This window comes from Bombina bombina, chromosome 1 (genome assembly GCF_027579735.1).
Source record: "Bombina bombina isolate aBomBom1 chromosome 1, aBomBom1.pri, whole genome shotgun sequence".
NCBI classification, from domain to species: Eukaryota; Metazoa; Chordata; class Amphibia; order Anura; family Bombinatoridae; genus Bombina; species Bombina bombina.
The window spans coordinates 2,408,779-2,421,415 of NC_069499.1; the positions used below are offsets into that span (position 1 = coordinate 2,408,779).

A 12,637-nucleotide genomic window follows, 5' to 3' on the forward strand; every position below is an offset into this window, starting at 1 on the left:
TTACACCAGGTACCAGGTAATATGTGAGAACTAGCAAATACATTATCCTGTGTTTGTAATATAATAGTATTACACCAGGTACCAGGTAATATGTGAGAACTAGCAAATACATTATCCTGTGTTTGTAATATAATAGTATTACACCAAGTACCAGGTAATATGTGAGAACTAGCAAATACATTATCCTGTGTTTGTAATATAATAGTATTACACCAGGTACCAGGTAATATGTGAGAACTAACAAATACATTATCCTGTGTTTGTAATATAATAGTATTACACCAGGTACCAGGTAATATGTGAGAACTAACAAATACATTATCCTGTGTTTGTAATATAATAGTATTACACCAGGTACCAGGTAATATGTGAGAACTAGCAAATACATTATCCTGTGTTTGTAATATAATAGTATTACACCAGGTACCAGGTAATATGTGAGAACTAGCAAATACATTATCCTGTGTTTGTAATATAATAGTATTACACCAGGTACCAGGTAATATGTGAGAACTAGCAAATACATTATCCTGTGTTTGTAATATAATAGTATTACACCAGGTACCAGGTAATATGTGAGAACTAGCAAATACATTATCCTGTGTTTGTAATATAATAGTATTACACCAGGTACCAGGTAATATGTGAGAACTAACAAATACATTATCCTGTGTTTGTAATATAATAGTATTACACCAGGTACCAGGTAATATGTGAGAACTAGCAAATACATTATCCTGTGTTTGTAATATAATAGTATTACACCAGGTACCAGGTAATATGTGAGAACTAGCAAATACATTATCCTGTGTTTGTAATATAATAGTATTACACCAGGTACCAGGTAATATGTGAGAACTAGCAAATACATTATCCTGTGTTTGTAATATAATAGTATTACACCAGGTACCAGGTAATATGTGAGAACTAAGCAAATACATTATCCTGTGTTTGTAATATAATAGTATTACACCAGGTACCAGGTAATATGTGAGAACTAGCAAATACATTATCCTGTGTTTGTAATATAATAGTATTACACCAGGTACCAGGTAATATGTGAGAACTAGCAAATACATTATCCTGTGTTTGTAATATAATAGTATTACACCAGGTACCAGGTAATATGTGAGAACTAGCAAATACATTATCCTGTGTTTGTAATATAATAGTATTACACCAGGTACCAGGTAATATGTGAGAACTAGCAAATACATTATCCTGTGTTTGTAATATAATAGTATTACACCAGGTACCAGGTAATACTGTGAGAACTAACAAATACATTATCCTGTGTTTGTAATATAATAGTATTACACCAGGTACCAGGTAATATGTGAGAACTAAGCAAATACATTATCCTGTGTTTGTAATATAATAGTATTACACCAGGTACCAGGTAATATGTGAGAACTAGCAAATACATTATCCTGTGTTTTGTATATAATAGTATTACACCAGGTACCAGGTAATATGTGAGAACTAGCAAATACATTATCCTGTGTTTGTAATATAATAGTATTACACCAGGTACCAGGTAATATGTGAGAACTAGCAAATACATTATCCTGTGTTTGTAATATAATAGTATTACACCAGGTACCAGGTAATATGTGAGAACTAGCAAATACATTATCCTGTGTTTGTAATATAATAGTATTACACCAGGTACCAGGTAATATGTGAGAACTAACAAATACATTATCCTGTGTTTGTAATATAATAGTATTACACCAGGTACCAGGTAATATGTGAGAACTAGCAAATACATTATCCTGTGTTTGTAATATAATAGTATTACACCAGGTACCAGGTAATATGTGAGAACTATCAAATACATTATCCTGTGTTTGTAATATAATAGTATTACACCAAGTACCAGGTAATAAGTGAGAACTAGCAAATACATTATCCTGTGTTTGTAATATAATAGTATTACACCAGGTACCAGGTAATATGTGAGAACTAGCAAATACATTATCCTGTGTTTGTAATATAATAGTATTACACCAGGTACCAGGTAATATGTGAGAACTAACAAATACATTATCCTGTGTTTGTAATATAATAGTATTACACCAGGTACCAGGTAATATGTGAGAACTAGTAAATACATTATCCTGTGTTTGGTATATAATAGTATTACACCAGGTACCAGGTAATATGTGAGAACTAGCAAATACATTATCCTGTGTTTGTAATATAATAGTATTACACCAGGTACCAGGTAATATGTGAGAACTAGCAAATACATTATCCTGTGTGTGTAATATAATAGTATTACACCAAGTACCAGGTAATATGTGAGAACTAGCAAATACATTATCCTGTGTTTGTAATATAATAGTATTACACCAGGTACCAGGTAATATGTGAGAACTAACAAATACATTATCCTGTGTTTGTAATATAATAGTATTACACCAGGTACCAGGTAATATGTGAGAACTAGCAAATACATTATCCTGTGTTTGTAATATAATAGTATTACACCAGGTACCAGGTAATATGTGAGAACTAGTAAATACATTATCCTGTGTTTGTAATATAATAGTATTACACCAGGTACCAGGTAATATGTGAGAACTAGCAAATACATTATCCTGTGTTTGTATATAATAGTATTACACCAGGTACCAGGTAATATGTGAGAACTAGACAAATACATTATCCTGTGTTTGTAATATAATAGTATTACACCAGGTACCCAGGTAATATGTGAGAACTAGCAAATACATTATCCTGTGTTTGTAATATAATAGTATTACACCAGGTACCAGGTAATATGTGAGAACTAGCAAAATACATTATCCTGTGTTTTGTAAATATAATAGTATTACACCAGGTAACCAGGTAATAAGTGAGAACTAGTAAATACATTATCCTGTGTTTGTAATATAATAGTATTACAACCAGGTACCAGGTAAATATGTGAGAACTAACAAATACATTATCCTGTGTTTGTAATATAATAGTATTACACCCAGGTACCAGGTAATATGTGAGAACTAGCAAATACATTATCCTGGTTTGTAATATAATAGTATTACACCAGGTACCAGGTAATATGTGAGAACTAACAAATACATTATCCTGTGTTTTGTAATATAATAGTATTACACCAGGTACCAGGTAATATGTGAGAACTAGCAAATACATTATCCTGTGTTTGTAATATAATAGTATTACACCAGGTACCAGGTAATATGTGAGAACTAGCAAATACATTATCCTGTGTTTGTAATATAATAGTATTACACCAGGTACCAGGTAATATGTGAGAACTAGCAAATACATTATCCTGTGTTTGTAATATAATAGTATTACACCAGGTACCAGGTAATATGTGAGAACTAGCAAATACATTATCCTGTGTTTGTAATATAATCTTATTACACCAGGTACCAGGTAATATGTGAGAACTAACAAATACATTATCCTGTGTTTGTAATATAATAGTATTACACCAGGTACCAGGTAATATGTGAGAACTAACAAATACATTATCCTGTGTTTGTAATATAATAGTATTACACCAGGTACAGGTAATATGTGAGAACTAGCAAATACATTATCCTGTGTTTGTAATATAATAGTATTACACCAGGTACCAAGGTAATATGTGAGAACTAGCAAATACATTATCCTGTGTTTGTAATATAATAGTATTACACCTGGTACCAGGTAATATGTGAGAACTAGCCAAATACATTATCCTGTGTTTGTAATATAATAGTATTACACCAGGTACCAGGTAATATGTGAGAACTAACAAATACATTATCCTGTGTTTGTAATATAATAGTATTACACCAGGTACCAGGTAATATGTGAGAACTAACAAATACATTATCCTGTGTTTGTAATATAATAGTATTACCCCAGGGTACCAGGTAATAAGTGAGAACTAGCAAATACATTATCCTGTGTTTGTAATATAATAGTATTACCACCAGGTACCAGGTAATATGTGAGAACTAAGCAAATACATTATCCTGTGTTTGTAATATAATAGTATTACACCAGGTACCAGGTAATATGTGAGAACTAGCAAATACATTATCCTGTGTTTGTAATATAATAGTATTACACCAGGTACACAGGTAATATGTGAGAACTAGCAAATACATTATCCTGTGTTTTGTAATATAATAGTATTACACCAAGGTACCAGGTAATAAGTGAGAACTAGCAAATACATTATCCTGTGTTTGTAATATAATAGTATTACACCAGGTACCAAGGTAATATGTGAGAACTAGCAAATACATTATCCTGTGTTTGTAATATAATAGTATTACAACCAGGTACCAGGTATTATGTGAGAACTAGCAAATACATTATCCTGTGTTTGTAATATAATAGTATTACACCAGGTACCAGGTAATATGTGAGAACTAGCAAATACATTATCCTGTGTGTGTAATATAATAGTATTACCACCAGGTACCAGGTAATATGTGAGAACTAAGCAAATACATTATCCTGTTTGTGTATATAATAGTATTACACCCAGGTACCAGGTAATATGTGAGAACTAGCAAATACATTATCCTGTGTTTGTAATATAATAGTATTACACCAGGTACCAGGTAATATTGAGAACTAGCAAATACATTATCCTGTGTTTGTAATATAATAGTATATTACACCAGGGTACCAGGTAATATGTGAGAACTAGCAAATACTTTATCCTGTGTTTGTAATATAATAGTATTACACCTGGTACCAGGTATTATGTGAGAACTAGCAAATACATTATCCTGTGTTTGTAATATAATAGTATTACACCAGGTACCAGGTAATATGTGAGAACTAGCAAATACATTATCCTGTGTTTGTAATATAATAGTATTACACCAGGTACCAGGTAATATGTGAGAACTAGCAAATACATTATCCTGTGTTTGTAATATAATAGTATTACACCAGGTACCAGGTAATATGTGAGAACTAGCAAATACATTATCCTGTGTTTGTAATATAATAGTATTACACCAGGTACCAGGTAATATGTGAGAACTAGCAAATACATTATCCTGTGTTTGTAATATAATAGTATTACACCAGGTACCAGGTAATATGTGAGAACTAGTAAATACATTATCCTGTGTTTGTAATATAATAGTATTACACCAGGTACCAGGTAATATGTGAGAACTAGCAAATACATTATCCTGTGTTTGTAATATAATAGTATTACACCAGGTACCAGGTAATATGTGAGAACTAGCAAATACATTATCCTGTGTTTGTAATATAATAGTATTACACCAGGTACCAGGTAATATGTGAGAACTAGCAAATACATTATCCTGTGTTTGTAATATAATAGTATTACACCAGGTACCAGTAATATGTGAGAACTAGCAAATACATTATCCTGTGTTTGTAATATAATAGTATTACACCAGTACCAGGTAATATGTGAGAACTAGCAAAATACATTATCCTGTGTTTGTAATATAATAGTATTACACCAGGTACCAGGTAATATGTGAGAACTAGCAAATACATTATCCTGTGTTTGGTATATAATAGTATTACACCAGGTACCAGGTAATATGTGAGAACTAACAAATACATTATCCTGTGTTTGTAATATAATAGTATTACACCAGGTACCAGGTAATATGTGAGAACTAACAAATACATTATCCTGTGTTTGTAATATAATAGTATTACACCAGGTACCAGGTAATATGTGAGAACTAGCAAATACATTATCCTGTGTTTGTAATATAATAGTATTACACCAGGTACCAGGTAATATGTGAGAACTAGCAAATACATTATCCTGTGTTTGTAATATAATAGTATTACACCAGGTACCAGGTAATATGTGAGAACTAACAAATACATTATCCTGTGTTTGTAATATAATAGTATTACACCAGGTACCAGGTAATATGTGAGAACTAACAAATACATTATCCTGTGTTTGTAATATAATAGTATTACACCAGGTACCAGGTAATATGTGAGAACTAGCAAATACATTATCCTGTGTTTGTAATATAATAGTATTACACCAGGTACCAGGTAATATGTGAGAACTAGCAAATACATTATCCTGTGTTTGTAATATAATAGTATTACACCAGGTACCAGGTAATATGTGAGAACTAACAAATACATTATCCTGTGTTTGTAATATAATAGTATTACACCAGGTACCAGGTAATATGTGAGAACTAACAAATACATTATCCTGTGTTTGTAATATAATAGTATTACACCAGGTACCAGGTAATATGTGAGAACTAGCAAATACATTATCCTGTGTTTGTAATATAATAGTATTACACCAGGTACCAGGTAATATGTGAGAACTAGCAAATACATTATCCTGTGTTTGTAATATAATAGTATTACACCAGGTACCCAGGTAATATGTGAGAACTAGCAAATACATTATCCTGTGTTTGTAATATAATAGTATTACACCAGGTACCAGGTAATATGTGAGAACTAGCAAATACATTATCCTGTGTTTGTAATATAATAGTATTACACCAAGGTACCAGGTAATATGTGAGAACTAGCAAATACATTATCCTGTGTTTGTAATATAATAGTATTACACCAGGTACCAGGTAATATGTGAGAACTAGCAAATACATTATCCTGTGTTTGTAATATAATAGTATTACACCAGGTACCAGGTAATATGTGAGAACTAGCAAATACATTATCCTGTGTTTGTAATATAATAGTATTACACCAGGTACCAGGTAATATGTGAGAACTAGCAAATACATTATCCTGTGTTTGTAATATAATAGTATTACACCAGGTACCAGGTAATATGTGGGGAACTAGCAAATACATTATCCTGTGTTTGTAATATAATAGTATTACACCAGGTACCAGGTAATATGTGAGAACTAGCAAATACATTATCCTGTGTTTGTAATATAATAGTATTACACCAGGTACCAGGTAATATGTGAGAACTAGCAAATACATTATCCTGTGTTTGTAATATAATAGTATTACACCAGGTACCAGGTAATATGTGAGAACTAGCAAATACATTATCCTGTGTTTGTAATATAATAGTATTACACCAGGTACCAGGTAATATGTGAGAACTAGCAAATACATTATCCTGTGTTTGTAATATAATAGTATTACACCAGGTACCAGGTAATATATGAGAACTAGCAAATACATTATCCTGTGTTTGTAATATAATAGTATTACACCAGGTACCAGGTAATAAGTGAGAACTAGCAAATACATTATCCTGTGTTTGTAATATAATAGTATTACACCAAGTACCAGGTAATATGTGAGAACTAGCAAATACATTATCCTGTGTTTGTAATATAATAGTATTACACCAGGTACCAGGTAATATGTGAGAGCTAGCAAATACATTATCCTGTGTTTGTAATATAATAGTATTACACCAGGTACCAGGTAATATGTGAGAACTAGCAAATACATTATCCTGTGTTTGTACTATAATAGTATTACACCAGGTACCAGGTAATATGTGAGAACTAGCAAATACATTATCCTGTGTTTGTAATATAATAGTATTACACCAGGTACCAGGTAATATGTGAGAACTAACAAATACATTATCCTGTGTTTGTAATATAATAGTATTACACCAGGTACCAGGTAATATGTGAGAACTAGCAAATACATTATCCTGTGTTTGTAATATAATAGTATTACACCAGGTACCAGGTAATATGTGAGAACTAGCAAATACATTATCCTGTGTTTGTAATATAATAGTATTACACAGGTACCATGTAATATGTGAGAACTAGCAAATACATTATCCTGTGTTTGTAATATAATAGTATTACACCAGGTACCAGGTAATATGTGAGAACTAGCAAATACATTATCCTGTGTTTGTAATATAATAGTATTACACCAGGTACCAGGTAATATGTGAGAACTAACAAATACATTATCCTGTGTTTGTAATATAATAGTATTACACCAGGTACTAGGTAATATGTGAGAACTAACAAATACATTATCCTGTGTTTGTAATATAATAGTATTACACCAGGTACCAGGTAATATGTGAGAACTAACAAATACATTATCCTGTGTTTGTAATATAATAGTATTACACCAGGTACCAGGTAATATGTGAGAACTAGTAAATACATTATCCTGTGTTTGTAATATAATAGTATTACACCAGGTACCAGGTAATATGTGAGAACTAGTAAATACATTATCCTGTGTTTGTAATATAATAGTATTACACCAGGTACCAGGTAATATGTGAGAACTAGCAAATACATTATCCTGTGTTTGTAATATAATAGTATTACACCAGGTACCAGGTAATATGTGAGAACTAACAAATACATTATCCTGTGTTTGTAATATAATAGTATTACACCAGGTACCAGGTAATATGTGAGAACTAGCAAATACATTATCCTGTGTTTGTAATATAATAGTATTACACCAGGTACCAGGTAATATGTGAGAACTAGCAAATACATTATCCTGTGTTTGTAATATAATAGTATTACACCAGGTACCAGGTATATGTGAGAACTAGCAAATACATTATCCTGTGTTTGTAATATAATAGTATTACACCAGGTACCAGGTAATATGTGAGAACTAGCAAATACATTATCCTGTGTTTGTAATATAATAGTATTACACCAGGGTACCAGGTAATATGTGAGAACTAACAAATACATTATCCTGTGTTTGTAATATAATAGTATTACACCAGGTACCAGGTAATATGTGAGAACTAGCAAATACATTATCCTGTGTTTGTAATATAATAGTATTACACCAGGTACCAGGTAATATGTGAGAACTAGCAAATACATTATCCTGTGTTTGTAATATAATAGTATTACACCAGGTACCAGGTAATATGTGAGAACTAGCAAATACATTATCCTGTGTTTGTAATATAATAGTATTACACCAGGTACCAGGTAATATGTGAGAACTAGCAAATACATTATCCTGTGTTTGTAATATAATAGTATTACACCAGTACCAGGTAATATGTGAGAAACTAGCAAATACATTATCCTGTGTTTGTAATATAATAGTATTACACCAGGTACCAGGTAATATGTGAGAACTAGCAAATACATTATCCTGTGTTTGTAATATAATAGTATTACACCAAGTACCAGGTAATAAGTGAGAACTAGCAAATACATTATCCTGTGTTTGTAATATAATAGTATTACACCAGGTACCAGGTAATATGTGAGAACTAGCAAATACATTATCCTGTGTTTGTAATATAATAGTATTACACCAGGTACCAGGTAATATGTGAGAAACTAGGCAAATACATTATCCTGTGTTTGTAATATAATAGTATTACACCAGGTACAGGTAATATGTGAGAACTAGCAAATACATTATCCTGTGTTTGTAATATAATAGTATTACCACCAGGTACCCAGGTAATATGTGAGAACTAGCAAATACATTATCCTGTGTTTGTAATATAATAGTTTACACCAGGTACCAGGTAATATGTGAGAACTAGCAATACATTATCCTGTGTTTGTAATATAATAGTATTACACCAGGTACCAGGTAATATGTGAGAACTAGCAAATACATATCCTGTGTTTGTAATATAATAGTATTACACCAGGTACCAGGTAATATGTGAGAACTAGCAAATACATTATCCTGTGTTTGTAATATAATAGTATTACACCAGGTACCAGGTAATATGTGAGAACTAGCAAATACATATCCTGTGTTTGTAATATAATAGTATTACAACCAAGTACCAGGTAATAAGTGAGAACTAGCAAATACATTATCCTGTGTTTGTAATATAATAGTATTACACCAGGTACCAGGTAATATGTGAGAACTAGTCAAATACATTATCCTGTGTTAGTAATATAATAGTATTACACCAGGTACCAGGTAAAATGTGAGAACTAGCAAATACATTATCCTGTGTTTGTAATATAATAGTATATACACCAGGTACCAGGTAATAAGTGAGAACTAGCAAATACATTATCCATGTGTTTGTAATATAATAGTATTACACCAGGTACCAGGTAATATGTGAGAAATAAGCAAATACATTATCCTGTGTTTGTAATATAATAGTATGTGTGTGTAATATAATAGTATTACACCAAGTACCAGGTAATATGTGAGAACTAGCAAATACATTATCCTGTGTTTGTAATATAATAGTATTACACCAGGTACCAGGTAATATGTGAGAACTAACAAATACATTATCCTGTGTTTGTAATATAATAGTATTACACCAGGTACCAGGTAATATGTGAGAACTAACAAATACATTATCCTGTGTTTGTAATATAATAGTATTACACCAGGTACCAGGTAATATGTGAGAACTAGCAAATACATTATCCTGTGTTTGTAATATAATAGTATTACACCAGGTACCAGGTAATATGTGAGAACTAGCAAATACATTATCCTGTGTTTGTAATATAATAGTATTACACCAAGTACCAGGTAATAAATGAGAACTAGCAAATACATTATCCTGTGTGTGTAATATAATAGTATTACACCAGGTACCAGGTAATATGTGAGAACTAGTAAATACATTATCCTGTGTTTGTAATATAATAGTATTACACCAGGTACCATGTAATATGTGAGAACTAGCAAATACATTATCCTGTGTTTGTAATATAATAGTATTACACCAAGTACCAGGTAATATGTGAGAACTAGCAAATACATTATCCTGTGTTTGTAATATAATAGTATTACACCAAGTAACAGGTAATATGTGAGAGCTAACAAATACATTATCCTGTGTTTGTAATATAATAGTATTACACCAGGTACCAGGTAATAAATGAGAACTAACAAATACATTATCCTGTGTTTGTAATATAATAGTAATACACCAGGTACCAGGTAATATAGTGAGAAATGAAACTACAAACTTATCCTGTGTTTGTAATATAATAGTATTACACCAGGTACCAGGTAATATGTGAGAACTAGCAAATACATTATCCTGTGTTTGTAATATAATAGTATTACACAGGTACCAGGTAATATGTGAGAACAAGTCAAATACATTATCCTGTGTTTGTAATATAATAGTATTACACCAGGTACCAGGTTAATATGTGAGAACTAACAAATACATTATCCTGTGTTTGTAATATAATAGTATTACAACCCAGGTACCAGGTAATAAATGAGAACTAGTCAAATACATTATCCTGTGTTTGTTAATATAATAGTATTACACCAGGTACCAGGTAATATGTGAGAACTAGCAAATACATTATCCTGTGTTTTGTAATATAATAGTATTACACCAGGTACCAGGTAATATGTGAGAACTAGCAAATACATTATCCTGTGTTTGTAATATAATAGTATTACACCAGGTACCAGCTAATATGTGAGAACTAGCAAATACATTATCCTGTGTTTGTAATATAATAGTATTACACCAGGTACCAGGTAATATGTGAGAACTAGCAAATACATTATCCTGTGTTTGTAATATAATAGTATTACACCAGGTACCAGGTAATATGTGAGAACTAGCAAATACATTATCCTGTGTGTGTAATATAATAGTATTACACCAAGTAACAGGTAATATGTGAGAACTAGCAAATACATTATCCTGTGTTTGTAATATAATAGTATTACACCAGGTACCAGGTAATAAATGAGAACTAACAAATACATTATCCTGTGTTTGTAATATAATAGTATTACACCAAGTACCAGGTAATATGTGAGAACTAGCAAATACATTATCCTGTGTTTGGTATATAATAGTATTACACCAGGTACCAGGTAATATGTGAGAACTAGCAAATACATTATCCTGTGTTTGTAATATAATAGTATTACACCAGGTACCAGGTAATATGTGAGAACTAGCAAATACATTATCCTGTGTTTGTAATATAATAGTATTACACCAGGTACCAGGTAATATGTGAGAACTAGCAAATACATTATCCTGTGTTTGTAATATAATAGTATTACACCAGGTACCAGGTAATATGTGAGAACTAGCAAATACATTATCCTGTGTTTGGTATATAATAGTATTACACCAGGTACCAGGTAATATGTGAGAACTAGCAAATACATTATCCTGTGTTTGTAATATAATAGTATTACACCAGGTACCAGGTAATATGTGAGAACTAGCAAATACATTATCCTGTGTTTGTAATATAATAGTATTACACCAGGTACCAGGTAATATGTGAGAACTAGCAAATACATTATCCTGTGTTTGTAATATAATAGTATTACACCAGGTACCAGGTAATATGTGAGAACTAGCAAATACATTATCCTGTGTGTGTAATATAATAGTATTACACCAGGTACCAGGTAATATGTGAGAACTAGCAAATACATTATCCTGTGTTTGTAATATAATAGTATTACACCAGGTACCAGGTAATGTGTGAGAACTAGCAAATACATTATCCTGTGTTTGTAATATAATAGTATTACACCAGGTACCAGGTAATATGTGAGAACTAGCAAATACATTATCCTGTGTTTGTAATATAATAGTATTACACCAGGTACCAGGTAATATGTGAGAACTAGCAGATACATTATCCTGTGTTTGTAATATAATAGTATTACACCAGGTACCAGGTAA

General features: G+C 31.5%; 1 protein-coding gene across 1 annotated transcript in view; it reads left to right on the top strand.

The window, feature by feature from the left end:
* ABCD4 (ATP binding cassette subfamily D member 4) overlaps window positions 1-12,637 on the top strand; it is a 559,835-nt gene that overhangs the window by 310,623 nt on the left and 236,575 nt on the right. The gene's annotated exons all lie outside the window — the stretch shown is intronic.